Genomic DNA, 7,902 nt, shown 5'->3' with positions numbered 1-7,902 from the left:
GGTGGCTCCTCAAGGTCCCCTTGGAGCACCAGAGGAAGATGCTCTTTTCTTCTTGGGGAGGCTTGCTCTTTTCTCTTTGGGGAGGCTTGTTCTTTTCTCCTAGGGAGAGTGAGTTAGCTAGCAAAGCAACCTCTGTTTTAACAGCGTAATTTTGTCCTGAGAGGCAAGCTCTCAATTTCTTTGGAGGACCATTAAGTAAATTTATCCAAATATCAATATAGGGAATTTGATCAGAGTGCCCTGGTTTCTTAGATATTACTCTCTGGACTACATAGGCCACAGAGAGATCTGTAGTTCCCTCTGGGGGCCATTTGACCCCAAGGTAAGCTACTCTAATTCACATAGTGTACAGAGGGTACCAGGGGAAACCTGAATTCCATAATCAGCTGCTGCCTTTTTGAAATATCAGAAATTCCTAAGGACACATGATAACAGGGTTCTCAAATCTGATGATGATAACTGACCTATTATAGAAAACCACACAAGAATAAAACAAAGACTCAAAAGAAATCCACAAGACACACACTCAATCACACACTCATACACCCAAACCTTAAGATTCTCCTGCAGTCCCAGAAGATGTCTCTTCATGGAAACTGGCTGTGGGATTAAAGCCACATCCAGCAACCCAACAGCTCCGTCTGGACCCAGATCTCCAGAACAAAAGAGAACTCCAGAGTCAAACAGAACTCCAGGGCAAAACAGGACTCTAGGACAAAAAAATAGAACTCCAGGGAAAAACAGGACCATGGAGCAAAAAAGACTCCTAGAGCAAAACAAAACCCTGGGGCAGAATAGGACTCTAGAGAAACAGAACTAACTTTCCAGAACAGAGCAGATGGTTCCAAAACCAGCTTAAAATTTGTCTGAGATCTCAATCACCAGAACCAGGGGTGGGCTCTGGAGAAGGCATTATTCACTTCCTCAGATTTCTGACCCAGTCCCTCACAGTCTATGGGAAATGCAAACTCTCTGAGTTCTCATTCAGAAATACCCTTGAAGGGGATATAGATTCAAGACTCCTTCATGAGCTCTGACTTAGTAAAAACTGCCCCAGTATATTTGGGATTACCAACTCAGCCATTTAGCTCTATACCATGAGCCTAGAGATCTTTTCCTCACTCTAGCACACATACACAGATACACTCTCACAGCGGCTCTCTCCAAAAGTCATTACCTCTTGGTTCTGGTGAACGACATCTCGCTGGGGCCTCTAAATGAAGTGGGGTACTTCATAAAAAGAGTCTAGACACTCAGAAATTCAATAGTGGAACCGTTATTTATTGATTTAAAAAATCTACCAGCTGGGACAGCCTTCCCTAATGAAAGCTGTATCAGACTGACATTACAAGACAGTTTATATAGGTTATAAGATACAAGGCTATTTCCTTTCATATACAGGTTCTTATTTGTCAATCAAGCAAAAAAAACAAAAACCTCATCACCAACACAGGTGTGTGTGGTCAGTGCTAAGTGGATAACACTCAGATCACTCAGGAGTGATTTACTTTTCACATGTACCTAATCACTTAGCCATAGTTTGCTATGTATTAATGTTGGAATCTATCCAATAGCTTCTTAGGTCTGAGAGGCTCACGGTTTAGGTGAGAAAGAATGAAGCAGATACTGGGAGCTGTCCATTAGCTCATGGCTGTTCCCCCAAGCCTCTGAGCTTTTTTTATTTCATACATTCTGTTCAAAGAGCCATTTCTTACAAAGCACAAAGGAGCTTGTGGCTGCGCAGACACACCAAGGTTACAGAATTATGTCATGATTGATATATTTTTTTACAAAGGTTTTTTCCCATGAAGATCATGCCCAGATGAGAAAAAGTCCCAAGGTTAAAAATGAGGCTAACTTTATCTAAAGTGGAATTTTGCCTGAGCCGCCACTCGTGGCCTTGGTACATCTGGAGCAATAAGAGAGATACACCCACAGCTGCAGCTGTTCTCTACTAAGAGGGAAAAGTCTGTTAACTCATTAAGTGCTGGTTTACTATATGATACTTACAGGCTCATCTACTTCAATTCTACTTTATTCTCTGACCTATTTAATTATTTAGACTATTTCAGTGTATAGAAAGGGAATCAAGGAAATATGGAAGCATGCTGAAGAGTATTTCCTCCATGGAGTGCCTGGGACATAGTTGACATTTAATAAATACCTTTTGACTGGCTGAGAGGCAGCTAAGTGGCACAGTGGATAGAATGCCAGGTTTGTAATCATCTTCCTGAGTGAGAGGAACAACATCCTATTCAAAAGAATCTTGAACTCTGCATAAATGTGTCAAAGGCTCTTTTGTTTCATTCTTGTGAGAATGAGCACTCACAAGTCACTGTTACAGGTGATAGACTCAGTGAGCTCAAAATATAGGAACCAGAAGCCTCCCTTTTATCCTGGTTCCTGTCACAAAGATAGGTCTTCCCCCTTGTTCACCACTGGCTGGTCATTAGAGAGTTTCGATTTATACACAGAAGCTAGCTAACCAGAACATAGGTCAGGGGGCAACTGGGTGGCTCAATAGATTGAAAGTCAGACCTAGAGATGGGAGGTCCTGGGTTCAAATTTGGACTCAGATACTTCCCAACTGTGTGACCCTGGGCAAGTCACTTAACCCCCATTGCCTAGCAAGGTAAGGTTTTTTTTTTTTAATAAAAAATATTAAAAAAGAAAAACAAGAAAAAAGAACATAGGCCAGCAATACCTGATTATACTAAATATTCATTTGGTCCCAGCAAATCACAGTAGAAAACATTTTCAATTCTACTTATATGCATCATATTTTTCTTGAATCAATCAAAGGAAGAGAAGGTTATATATTGTTCTTAAGTTTTCTTTTCTACAAATCACTTCTTATCTGTCACTTCTTATATTGTCATCCAGATTTACTTCCTTGAAAGAAGTCCATGCTATCTCTATTCCTCACACTGAGTTCAAATCTGACCTCAGACACTTCTTAGCTTTGTGACCCAGGACAAATCACTTAATCCTATTTGTCTCATTTAATCCTATTTGCTTTGCTTTCCTTATTTAAAAAATGATCTAGAGAAGGAAATGGCAAACCATTCTAGTATCTTTGCCAAGAGAACCCCATATGGGGTTATGAAGAGTCGGATACTACTGAAACAACTGAACAATAGAAATTCACTAAATGAAAGGGAAAAAATATGAAAACATACAAGACAACTTGATAAAAAAAAAATAAGAAAATTTAGTAGTGATGGGAAATCTAAATTATAAAGACAGCTGGTAGATATTTAATAATAACTTCTTACTTATGTTGATAATTTCTTATTTCAAATAACTGAAAAGGGGTAATTCTACTCTGAATCTGATTTTTTCCTAAAAGGAAGGAACTGAATCTCAGGGTGGAAAAAGTAGGAATGACCACTCCTTTCTAGTATTGGTGATAAGAAAAGAAAAGGAGATTCATGCATAGTCTTTCATGCCTCTAATTTGGAGGAACACATTTCAATGGGATTAGAGGAAATTAGGTAGTATCCCTTGGACAAAAATGCTACAGGTAAAGGCAGGCCAGGAGGATGAAAGATGTTCAATAATGAAATTCTGAAGACAATAAAGGTAACAATTCCAGTGAAGACAGAGAATGGAATTTGTCTAATGTGATAAATGTGAATGTGCTAACTGAGATTTCAAAAAGAAACATACAGGGGACAGCCAGGTAGCTTAGTGGATTGAGAGCCAAGTCTAGAGACAGGAGGTCCTAGGTTCAAATCTGGTCTCAGACACTTCCCAGCCTTGTGACCCTGGGCAAGTCACTTGACCCCCATTGCCGACCCTTACCACTCTTCTGCCTTGGAGCCAATACACAGTATTGACTCCAAGATGGAAGGTAAGGCTTTAAAAAAAAAAAAGAAACATACAGAAGATGGAAACAAGATAGGGAAATGAATACCTGAATGTCCTCAGTTGGCAGCATCCTTTTAAAAATAGCATTAAAACTTAGAATGACTTGAGACTAGTAAGAGAAGGATAACAAAAAGAAGTCATTTTTTAAGAAAACTATATTGGGAGAAAATAATTCAAAAAGGGTTTGGTCTTTGCTTGGGGTAGATGAGGCAATGATAACTGACAACAGAGAGAAGGCACTGCTGCTCAGTTCCGGTTTCTCTGCTAAATGTAAGTTTTCTTTGCACTGGAAATTATAGAACAAAAATGATTAACAAGAGGGTGTTCAGGTGGCTCAGTGAATAGAGAGCCAGGCATTAGAAGGAAGGTCCTGAGTTCAAATGTGACCTCAGATACTTCCTAGTTGCATGACCCTGGGCAAGTCACTTAGCCCCAATTACTTAGCCAGTATTGTTCTTTTGCCTTGGAAACATTATGTAGTATTGATTCTAAGAAGGAAGGCAAGTGTCGTTTTTTAATAACTAACAAGTCTAACTTATCAGACTAACTGTCCCTGTGTGTTAGTAAAACTTATTGCTAAGGATTAGTAAACAAACATTTACATATTTACATTTTTACAAGAAATGTCAGCTGATTTGAGTAGAAGGTGTTTGAACCAAAGTAAGAGGAAAACTCTATGCTAACGCAGACAAACTTCTCTCTTAAGTGTCAGTTTAGTGTTTTACATGTAGATGTGAAATCAGAAAATGTTCTAAATGTTGTCTAGTGTGACCTATCCGTGTAATGAAGTGTTACATACTTACTCCACCAGAATTCTTCTGCAGACTGCATGTACTTTGTGGATGGAATCTAAAGTGTTGGATGCAATGAGAATTCTGTTGGTGTAAGTTATGTTCTTCAAATGCATGGATCCAACGCTGCTCCGATGCTCCTCTTCACAGCATGGTTTGTTGTCCCATACACCAACTGTGTATTCGGTCATAGATGTCTTTTGTAGTATTCAAGTTTGCTGTCCTTGTGATGATCTGTGAAGTCAGCAACGCCTCACTTGTGTCATTTGATTGTGTGATCTTCTGCTATCCTATCTAAACACAGGTTGAGATGATGTTTCAATGATCTTTTAGGGAGATGCAAGTATATTTCACCATTTGGCTTGCAATAGATTGTTATGGATAATTTATACAGGATATCTCTGCCTATGAGATTGTTTGGACATGATGGTAGAAACAAGAATTGATGGTCAAATTCTATGGGACCTAACTTCACCATTTTTGATTGAAATTTTGTTGCAGTTTGGGGTATGCCTGAAGCTCCTTTGACCACAACTGATCCAAGCATCTCACAATCTCTAGGGAGATTCTTTAAGCAACTTATATCTGCTCCTGTATCAATTATCTCATTTATATACTCATCATTGATTTGAATTGTGATTAATGGTTGTTATGCAAAGGTAATATCTGTCTGTCTTCTTTTAGTGGCAGTGTAGTAATGGTTTCAGAATCTAATGCCTTTCTGTTAGGAGATATACTGTAGCCTGGTGATGAATCTACTTCCGGTATAATGGACGCCCCCATGTGCACTTCCTGTTGGATGTCCGGTTCTGCCCCTCCCCCTTGCTGTTGGGTTTCTGTGCCTAGACTGGAAAATGGCTTCTCTTGAACTACTGTTTGAGTTCTATCAGTTTCTCCCTCCACCCCAGGGCTTTGTAAGTCTCCTTCCATGGTTCCAGGGAAAGAACTAGGTCTATTTTCCTTCCCTCTCACCAGGACTTGAGGCGTCCGCCCTGTTTGTGAGGTATTTTTGAAGTTATAGGTGTCCGTTAACAAGCTTGTCCCTCTCAGCCTCGGATTCAAACTGTCCTCCATTTTTTTCAAATTTGTCTTTTGCTGGCCGTTTTGAAACAACAGCACTCGCTACATTGTTTCTAGGCCTGAAACTCTCAGCCTCAGGGTTTAAGCGGAAATGTATCTCTCTTGCTGTTGTTATGATGCTCTCTGAGCTAGAGGTTCGAGTGTGAAACAGTGTTTCTCTCTAGTCCTCCATTTTGGTATCGGGTGTCAATCTTAGTAAAGTTACTTCTTTCTCCCTGGCAAAGCACTTCTCTCGGGCTTGGCAGTGTTACCAAGTCTTTCCCCTGAGCTTCTCACATTGTCCAACATAGCTTTTGATTGGTTTTTTGCAACAATGTTACTATGACTATCTAATTCAAAGTATAAATCACTGGTAACTAGGCTCTTGTCAATTTCTTCCACTCCTTCCTTTGAAGTCTGTGAAAATTCAGTGTTTTCCACAAGAGAAGAATTGTCCCCATAAATATGTCTATGCAACTCTCTCAATTCATCTTCCATCTCTAACTCAGCAGTGGACTTTTGTCTCTTCTCTAGTGTAGTGTATTGATTTCCCTCATTAATGTCTACCAATAATACGTGAGCCTCATTCTTCCCTTTGAGCTGTCTGCTTTCTTTATTTGTATTTTTCCTTGATTGGTATCTATTACAGATTAAACTTCATGCTGTATTCCTAGGCCTGGCTCCCATTTTCAAATATTTTTCCCTTTCATCTAGAGGTAGTTTATCTGAGTTTTTACAATCATGTTGGCAGCAAGCCTGTAATTTTTGAGGTTTGTCTACCCATTTGCTGTTAATGTAGGTTTTCTTGTAATTATGAGTTCTATCCTTATTAAAATCAATTTGTTTCTAGGGGGTTAAGATGGCGGCAGAGCAAAAAGCAGCTGCTTGACTTCTCCTAACCCACACATATAGGACAACTCAAAAAGACATAAAAACAAATCCAGAGGAAAGAAGGGACCCCACAACAGGGCGCAGCATCAGAGGTACGTGGAAATGGGGCATTTCCATGCTATAAAGGGGTGAAACAGCTCCCATGAAAACACGAGCGGAGCAACCCCCTCCCCCACCCCACACCACCTACTGCGCCAAAGCCAGCGCATGGGAGTCGGAGCAGGTTTGGGGCACCCATCGGGTCATTGGCAGCTCACCAGGGATTGTTCCTGGGAGCAGCAAGACTTGGGACCCCCCGGGAGGCTGAGGAACTCGTGGACTCTGAGCGCAGACCCTGAGCCCAGACCCTGAGCCCAGGCACAGGCGAAGCGGCTGACACAGGCGCGGCTGAGGCACGGATTAAAGCGCGGACTGGGGCGTGGAGGAAGGGGCTGATCTTGAGTGCAGGAGCGGACCTTGAGTGGGGACCCAGTGCAGAGAGGTGCTTGACTATGGAAGCAGCTCCCTGAGACTGTTAAAGGAGCTTAAGGCAAAAGAACGAGCAAGGAGACCACCAGGAGGCTTGTCCCAAAACAACTATACCTGAGACCTCAGGAATCTCTAAAGAGCCACAAACAGCTCCTGGGCACGAGCATAAAGCTGAGAGGGAACTCAGCTTAATATGGAAAGCCAGAATCATCAGGAAAACCAGAAGAGAAAGATGAAGAAGAAAAAAGCTTTAACACTTGACAACTTTTACACAGAAAAAATCCAGACAACAGAGGAAACAGTAGAGGAGAACAAACAACCCAAACCTTCCCAAAACAATGAAAACGGGTCACAAGGTCTTGAAGAGTTCAGATCTGAGATCATGAGAAAGATGGAAGGGATCTGGCAAGAAAATAACAGTTTAAAAGGCAGAATTTCACAATTGGAAAGCGAGGCAAGTAAATCAAAGACCAGAAATCACCAGATTGAAAAGGAAAACCAAAAGATTATAGCCGAAAACCAGTCTCTAAAGGCTAGAATTGAGCAATTAGAAAAAGATGCCCCCAAATCAAAAGAATTAATAAGCAAATTGGAGACCAAAATCAAACAGCTGGAAAACAGGTCAGACCAAACTGAAAAGGAAAATCAAAAGCTTATAGCAGAAAACTAGTCTCTAAAGATAAGAATTGGGCAAGTAGAAGCCAATGATCTATCAAGACAGCAAGATCAAATAAAACAAAGTCAAAAGACAGATAAAATAGAAGGAAACATGAAATATCTCAATGAGAAACTGATAGATCAAGAAAACTGGTCTAGAAGAGAC

The sequence above is a fragment of the Gracilinanus agilis genome, chromosome 2 (genome assembly GCF_016433145.1).
Source record: "Gracilinanus agilis isolate LMUSP501 chromosome 2, AgileGrace, whole genome shotgun sequence".
NCBI classification, from domain to species: domain Eukaryota; kingdom Metazoa; phylum Chordata; class Mammalia; order Didelphimorphia; family Didelphidae; genus Gracilinanus; species Gracilinanus agilis.
This window is presented reverse-complemented; position numbering follows the sequence as displayed.